The 9259-nt window shown below is 36.8% G+C and overlaps 1 long non-coding RNA gene across 1 annotated transcript; it reads left to right on the top strand.

The window, feature by feature from the left end:
- The first annotated feature begins 524 nt into the window (after positions 1–524).
- Positions 525–9055, top strand: LOC125488688. The gene is made up of 3 exons (XR_007266401.1): positions 525–648; positions 8278–8424; positions 8675–9055. It is a non-coding gene; the product is annotated as an uncharacterized LOC125488688 (long non-coding RNA).
- The last annotated feature ends 204 nt before the right edge of the window (positions 9056–9259 follow it).

Below are 9259 nucleotides of genomic sequence, written 5' to 3'. Positions count from 1 at the left end.
CGGCACACCAAATAAGCGCTTCGCGAGCGTGGCAAAGCTCGCGGGTGGCATTTTCACAAAATTAATATAAGTCGTTAGTGAGCGTGGCTGTCGTAACAGAACACAAAAGATTGTGGACCTGTGACGCGCCTTGTGGTGTTGTGAGCATCATCTGCCGTTTTAAGGGCGGGCGGTAGGGATGCTGAGAGAGGCGAAGCGAACCAAAGCGAAGCTTCATATAGAGTAGGGTTGTCAGTTTTATGTCGTTGGTCTTCCGCTAGAGGACATCACACGCTAATTTAGGTAGTTATTTCTAAAGGCCCAACATTTTTATATTTGCGATGTCAAACTAACTTTGCCAGTGAAAAAGAGATTAGATTTTCAAACAACCATATAAGCAGAGTGGAATTCTAAAAATATAGGTTTTGACAGCACCAAAATTTAGATATTTTTCTTACAGAATCGACATCAATATATTAATTTATTTTAATTCATGGGGATTACATTGGAAATCGGTATCAGTCTCCAACACAGTTTTTGCAAAGCTATGGTAACCCTTCAGAACATAATAAGTATTTATCAATACAAAACCGCATACAACAAAGCGACAACGTATCCACCAAAGTCGAGCGAAGCAGCAAAGAGAGCAGATTATTCTCGAAATACCGCGTGAGTCATAAAAGTATTATGTCATACTTTGGTGGTTGTTCGACCTAAGAATTGTGCCGGCAACGGTAATGTAAATTGAAATGACAAGAATGCTATGAGTAGGTAGATATTAAGCCGGATTTTCCAACAATTTTGCCTGATTGGAATTTTGTACCTTGATGGAATGTGCCCTTTGCCCTCTCTAGGTATACATCAAAGCCGTTAATAGACTGGTAAAATGATTTTGTTGATCAAATTGTTACTTTGTTGTACGGCAGGCAAAACAAATCAACATTGTTCTTAGTAAGGTTAATCCATGCTTCATTATCCATCAATTGCTTTGATACTATCTGTGTTAATTTAAATTTGATAAATTAGGAAATAAGTATACCTACGTAATGATTTTTATGTCAGTGAAGAATGTAAGTTTTAGTAGTAGTATAACTTTATTGTACATAAACACTTAAAATAACATGTAATACTTAAAATCTATAATACAATAAGGGCGGCCTTATCGCTAAAAGCTCTCTTCCAGGCAACCCTACGAGCTAAGAGAGACAATTTTGAATATAAATGAGGAAGTTGTACAAAAATATAAACACTAAAGAGAATTTTTTTAAATAACAGTATAGAAGAAAGTAAGATGTTTTTAAAAAAAAAAAAACATGTAATTACTTTTATTACACTCACTATTAGGTACAAAGTAATATTGTACAGACAATCAACAGAATATCAGTTAGACAGTTACATCACTACTAGTCTATTAAATATCCATTACATCCTAAACACCGTTTCAAGTTTATAAACCTCCGAATCTGTCCGAGTTGCCAACAAAGCCCATAAAACACTAATAAACCTAAACCTCAAGCCTGAGCAGTGTAATCCCAGTATTAGGCAACTCCTTCAAGAGTTGTGCAACCTCTACACTCTGGTTTGAGAGCTTATTCGAGTAGTTGCCCGCCGCAGAACATAGATTCTGTCCGAACGGGACATGTGCATGCGAGCGCGATTTGTGGTGCATCCGCTGGGATACAGATACACATGTATGTCATATAAAACATACACATCCCGAGCATCCTGTCGCTATAGGAAAGAAATAAAAAACATATATTTCGAACACACACAGAACACAAAAATAAGTTTAAAGACAAATAATAAAATATTAAGTAAAGAAATGAGCATGGGCAATGATTTCAAAAGGAAGGATACGCCCGTCAGAACGTTTTGTCAAAAGAAAATGGCACCCGCGCGCTGGCCCTAAATTCATACAAATTATGACAGATTTATGAGGTTTTAGGGCCAACGCGAGGGTGTCATTTTCTAGAGCGGTTGGGCCTGTCCTTACGCTAGTAATATATAAGTCAATGAGCATGGGTGTTACTTTCACGGGTTTTAGCTCAGCTTGATGGGACATGGGTGTTATTGCCATTATGTGCACGATTGGCAAGCGGATTGAACATATTTTACACTAAATGTATTTAACATGCAAAACTCAAGAGAAATTTGAGGCAAAATTTGTCTTTAAACAAATATCTGCCTCGGTTGGGGATCGAACTTGAGACCCTCGGCATCACAGTCAGTTACTAACCACTGTGCCATACGGTCAATCGCATCCGGCGTTTGAAGCGCATCCGTTTTGGGCACACAGATACATTCATATGTCACATAAATAGCCGTATTGCTGCCGGTTCGGTTACAGATGTAATCACCTAATGACAGATATTCAATGTGCTCACTGGATCTTGTTCCAGTGTTAACAGGTTTGTGTGTGATTAGGTACAGATTCAGTGTGTAACTTATTACTGGAACATTCCTAATTTTAATTTTAATCATTTTCAGGTATTCTATTTGGATCTTTTTTTGAAGATACTCGGAATATCCCTGTGATAATATGAAAAGAGTAAAGAAGAAACACTTACTCTATGTTCCGAAAAGATACCAGAGGATCACAAAACTTGTAGAGAATTAAAACAAGAAAATTAAAGGAGTCTCGCGTAATTTAAGTTCTGTGTAAAGTAGTTCGTCTTGCACCTAAGTCAGTGTTGCGCTATGAAAACACACTTTGCATATAAAGTAAAAATTAAGCATTCTTTTCTTGTGCAAAAGTGCAAAAATGGGCACGTACAACAATGTTGCATTCCGAGTGTGAATTTATAGAGTGTTGCACTTGAAATGTAAACAAATACCTTAAAGGTAAGCGTCCACCTGTCGGTATCGTAAGTATCGGACCAAACGGATTGTCGTATATGTAAGGAGTAGCGGCGTCAGCAATGCCGATGACGTGGACGCCCTTGTTTTTATACTGAATGCCATCGGAAATATCGCATGATGCCAAAAGGTTCACACTTACCTTAAATCTGCAGTTGTCTTTTTTTTTTAATAGCCTGATTTGTGTCCCACTTCTGGGCAAAGGCCTCCTTATATTTGGTCCAACGATCGTGATCCTCCGCCACTTCGGTTTTTTTTAAATTGTCTACTCGCGTAAAATTTTATTAAATTTAAATTAATTTAATGCAAATCTGAATTACCTACTAGTACCTACTATGTTCAAATTTGCTGACTCTTAGGTACCATTCACACCTCTACGTTGTCTAGTGGGACGGTTTTAATGATATAGGCAAATGAGATTATGATATAAACCACGTACATAAATTATGAAGCTTGTAACAACCCAGTACATAATCGAGATAGCAAGGGGCACTTATAGTTTTATTTCTTATTTTGGTATTCAATACATTGCATTAGTGTAATACATACTTAATGCCGATCGTTGTATAAAAATAGCAGGTAATTTTCGCACGTGAAAACTCTGTAATAATTCACAATACGTTGATGTTGTGACAACGAAAAGGGATTATAGTACCGGAACTGACAGACAAAATTGGCTCGTAACACGACTTTTCCGAGCAATAATATAATATCCTTGGCTCATTTAGTGTGTGTGTGTATCGTTTGTGTTTTTCTTTAAGATAATTTCTACACTTCAATATTGTTTTTTATTTCTGAATAAAAAAATGTGTAATGACTTCTAATCCGGACTAATGACATAGTTTTTTGTTTAATATAGTAATTTTATAAAGAACCCCTGAAAAGCATCGATCTATTTAGAGTAATACATAATAAAAAGCAGGTGTATGGCCATCGTAAACGTCTAGTTCTTGTAGACCGCTATTGTCTTAAGATCAAGTTATTGTTATTCGTTTGTTACACTAGCGTTTTAAAACGAAACATATCAGACGGATAGTTTTAATACACGTATAAAGCTTCACCACATTAGGAGTAATCTACACGGTTCCTGGGATTAAGTGTGACAGAGTGTTCTAGAGTGTTCCAGAAACGTGCGGGTACTTACGAGAAACACATTTAATTAATTTCTAAGCGTTTCCTTTATAATGCAAACACTTATCTAAATAACGTAAGGGCGGAAATCTTTGCCTAGCTTGGCTGGGTACATGTAAACTGTGAAGGTGGATTACTGTATAAAGATATGGGAAGTTCTCTGAAGTGTTTTACTAATTCAGGTATAAACGATTTTTTCATAACTCACGCTCTGAAAGTATATGTGTTTTGTCTGAAAAGAGTCATGAAAATAACTATTTTTATGTCCGGGAAAATTGCTTTCTTGCATTTAAACTGCAGTGAATTATGATGAAGTTTACTTAAAAATTACCATACACCATAAAATTTAAAAGTGTCAGTTTAATAAGAGTACAATAAGAGGTCGCATCGTTTAAAGCGATCTCTTTCAGACAACAGTAATATAATATTCATTTTATAACTATTTTTTATTGGAGATGTGATATTATTTGACTAAAGCGAAAGTCCAGCATGGTTGCGAGACATATATTTTTTCGTTAAAAACACACCATGACGCTGAGAAATCACCCTGTATATTAATACAGATGACACACAGCGATCAGGACACGTTCTGTCCATTTACATCATCATGAATGTATTTAATGTGGCAATCGGCTATTCTATTATGCATAAATATGGACCGATTTGTGCCTTTCAATCTTAGAATTTCTTTAAAAATATAAACTTTATATCTGTGGAGACCCGAGATAAAAAAAAAACTTTTTATTTAATGATTATTCCAGAATTGTATTATTTTCAGGGCTGATTTTTCAATAGAAAGATAAAGTGATCTGTGAAATAACTCTGAAGCTGTCGCACCTGAACGTTAGCATTACACAGTGACAGCAACAATTTTATTCCTCAGATAACATTTATCCGCCCATTGAAAAATCTGCCCTTAATCATGCAGATTTTAGTGGGTATATAAACAATAGCGAAGCACGGCAGACTGGCAGAATATCAGAAGCGCTTGTGAGCGTCAGAAAAAAAAAACAAAACAGGATCGTCGCCAAAGCGTCCGTATTTATTTTTCATAAAAACAGCCAGTGACCATAATTCATGCCAGTGCTGTTTCGTTGCATTTTTGATGGCGCCATATTTTACATTACCGACGACTACAGATGGGGAAAGCTTGGGTCAAGATACGCACGCTTGCAGTTGGACCTTTACGAAAATTAAAGAACGTGCAACAAATAAATCTACATAATTAACCACCACTTGATGTAAAAAAATGAAAACTCCTAAAATATAATTGAAGTCAATGTTTGCCATGTCAGGCCGTCTTTAAAAACATGTGGAAGAAAAGTAAACAGGGTGTTTATAAATTAGGGTCCCACTGTTTGTTCTTTCAGAGCAATTAAATTCAATATTGAGGGAGGCTGTAAAGTGTCCGCGTCTTGTTGACATTTTTGACGGCCGTCGCAGCGCCATCTTGCTTAAATTTGGTCATAGTCTTGAAGTTTGATTGGATATTAAATTAGTATGTAAATACCGTATACCTATGAACACATGTATTAACTTGAAAGGCGTATATTTTTAACAATACTAGCTGTTCGCGCGAGATTTGCTTGGCCTTAAAAGTTTTCCCGTGGGAATTCCGGGATAAAAAGTAGCATATGTTCTTTCTCAGACTCAGGGACCATATGTATACCAAATTTCATTCAAATCCGTTCAGTAGTTTTGGCGTGAAAGAGTAACACACAGACAGACACAGTTACTTTCACATTTATAATATTAGTTAGGATTATGAACATCCGCTTTGCAAGAACAGTTTTGCGACCGTGACTTATGTATTTTTGGATTTGAATAAATTACAATATTATTTGGCTTTTGTGGACGTGATTTCTTTTAATCATTTTAATATCCATAAATTAATATAACGTGTTCCTTATCTTGCATCGTTTGAAAACAGAAATAGCCAAAAGAAACAACCTTACATCAAAAGAATAGTTCTTTTTACAACCCCTTTTGACCATTCGGTAAATAAACAGGCTAAATTCTTATTATAACTAGTATCATATAACGTTATTAATTTATAAAAAATATTGTATTCAGCAAAAAAACGTCATAAAAGTGACAAATGTAAGTTGGAATTCCAACAGCAAAGAAGGCAGTATTTGTGGGGACGCGACTTACAAAGAGTTTCTTTGTACTTTCGTTTCACTTTGCTTGATAAAATATAAAAGTAAGCCCTTCAGACAGAAAAAATAGGTAACGTAGATCGTTTGCATATATTGTATGAGGCTCTTTTGATCGGAAATGATTAAAACGAAATTCGTTTTGTGTAAGAATATAATCTAAGGAAGGAATAAAACTGGGGTGGCATTTCCATGTTTTAGAAATATATTATTGGAAAAAGAATAACACTTCCGGTACCATACTTTTAGTTCATGTTTGTAATTTAATAATCAGCTATAACATGATCATCAGCATATAGCAGCCTCTCCCAAAGCACGTCATGCATGCGATCTATAGCTTTTCGCATCCAATCATTACCAGCCACCTTTCGCAACTCGTCACCCCATCTAGCCGGAGGGCGTCCTCCACTACGTTTGCCTATTCGCGGTCTCCACTCCAGAACTCGTTCAGCTATAGATATAATTCCCATTTACTGTTGCTGCGCAGAAGCATTGAGCATCCTAGGAGTATCATATAGAGTATAGCAAAAAGTAGTTGCAAAAAGGGTATACTTAATAATAATTTCGAAATTCTGATTTCAGTTTCGGGCTTAGATATAACATGCTGCACATGTAGGTTTCGGCTTAGTATACCCTTTTTGCAACACCCTGTATAGCACGACCTACCAAAGGTAGTCGGTCCAGCAGGCTTCTACTAATGCACCTAGTGTAGATGGCCCACGTAGTCACAACTCGTTTATCCTGACGGTTATCGTTGGTACCTACAGCATATATGACCACCCCACTGGCATTCCAGCTAACAGATTTTAAAACGTTAGCTACCTACGTTCTTGTGAATCACTTTAGATCAGGATATAGTCTGCCCTTTCTCAGGATGACATGCATACAGGACGTAAGATTGATATTGACTAGGTAAAAGATAACTATCGCAAAGACTTGTACCACACTTTCTCCACGTCAGATCCGGGTCAAGTCCTCAGCAAACCAACTCGAGACTTTTATTAATTGTTTGAAAGACCGGAAAGGAGAGAGAGGAACGATTACAAATCTAATTACTGGAACTCATTAGACGATCGGCGCTTGTATCGCCGGCTATACACTAAAGAACCCTCCATTTGAAGAGGTTCTCTTCACCGATTACCAAACCCCACTCAACCCTACTTGACTGACTCGCCTTTCACTTTTAAGTCGTCGGGTTAAAGGCGATATTCTAACGGCAAGGATCAGAGCAGATGTGAACGTTCTTCAATCTTCAACTGCAGAGGTATTATTGTCTGATAAAGGAACTTATTAGCTGTCGATCTGAACTGGTTGTGAGTTGGAATGAGTTCCGAGTTGGGTGACAAATGTTTTTATTGACTCTGAATACAGTATGCTGCAAGCAAACCAAATTTTACAGTAACTACCGTAAGTGGAAGATTAATCATAATTAACACACACACTGATTAATTTGTGTTCATAATAATCACGACTTTTTTTTTACCGCAATCAATAAATTCATTACTTTAACGAAACATAATAAAATATGCAATTTTATAATTAAATCTGCTGTGGATCAGATTGTTGAATTATAAAAAATACCTTAAAAGGTATTAGTATTATAGCAAAAGTACCACACATAAAGCGGAGCGGTTATCTCAGCATTTTTTTCGCAAATTTTCCCGGAATTCCCACGGGAAAACTTTTTAAGGCGTAGCGAAGCGCGCGAGAATAGCTAGTTCCCTATATAATAAGTTACTTCAATTCGTAACCCCGTTCCCATCAGCACAAAATGCGATTATTCGTAACTCGCAATCGATAACTACAAATTGTTCCCAAGTTTCCAGCCAAGTTGTTTCCAGCTTATTTGCATCAAGTTTTAAGTGTTATTTCATTGGTTTCTGCCTGCACGAAAGTTTCCAAATTAATTGAGTTACGATGACGAAGAAATACTCTTCACGGAACTTCTTAAATCGAAAATACGTACCTGTCTGAAAGTTACAGGAAGTTTTTTTATGCTTTAGCACTTCTACAAATCGTAGAAATTATAGTAAAAAAAAGCCTTTCAAAGTTAAAGGATGCGCATGTCCTACAGTCACCTATTTATAAGGGGCCGTATATTTCAGTGTGTTTATATGGACACATAATAAAATAAAACAAGTTTCATAAATTTCAGAGTAAACCACACAGCTCGACCAAATAGGAATACACGTAAACACCCGCTCGTATCATACAAAGCTGGAATTCTTAGCGTCACTCCCCACACTTTTGTGAGGCGGCATCTAAGCGCTTTAGAGCTGCATTCCACCTGGGCCGCCGTCTGGTAAGGAATAGCAGATCAATGTAGTGTCGTCAGAAAGTTTTATAAGTGGCTTACTACCAACTGACCAAAAATTGCTAGCATAAAAATGGTTTTAAAAGAATTACACAATGTAACTTTGATTGTAAAATTATAATATTATGTACATTACTTTTTTGTATGAGTACAATGCACTAGAGTCTGGCTGAATTTTAGTTTTCCTACAAATACACAACATCAAATTTAAGACACCATCAAACTATATGCTCTTTAGCAGACTCGGGGCAGCATGTTTGACGAGGAAGACAAAGGACTGCTCTAGCCTTTTCGGTGCGACAAAACTGCGGTCCGCGCCGCCGCAAGACGCTGGATCGCTGCAGCTCCCAGGAAATGAGTAGGAAATTGCCCCATTAGGCGTGCAAATCGTGAGCTGCATCAGAATTACTCTTTTGCCTGTAATTTCGCCGGGAACGAGCCCGGAGTGGAGTGACAAATGCTCGGTATTGTGCCGGCGATGGGATGGTTGCCGCTTGTTTATTGTCGCTGTTAAAAGGAAGGTGTTCCGCGTGTTTTCGTGTATCGTTTGGTGTTTTTATGCTGTTTAATTTTAGTATTTATCTTTCTCCACAAGGCTGACTGGATGATTGCGGCTGTGTTCAAAGTTAATTATGTGCAATAAATTATTTTATACTTAGGTAATAAGTACCTAAACATAATATGTAGCTCTTCGAGGTAAAGGGAACTTATTATTCTGTGGTTATTATATCATCAGTTATCAGTAATTTCAGTAATAACGATAAATCAAAAAGCACAACATATTCGTACACCGCACGTATTTAATCAAGATAGAAATAAATCT

Source organism: Plutella xylostella, chromosome 6 (genome assembly GCF_932276165.1).
Source record: "Plutella xylostella chromosome 6, ilPluXylo3.1, whole genome shotgun sequence".
Classification (NCBI taxonomy): domain Eukaryota; kingdom Metazoa; phylum Arthropoda; class Insecta; order Lepidoptera; family Plutellidae; genus Plutella; species Plutella xylostella.
The sequence above is the reverse complement of the archived record's forward strand: the minus strand, read 5'-3'. Positions and strand labels throughout refer to the sequence as shown.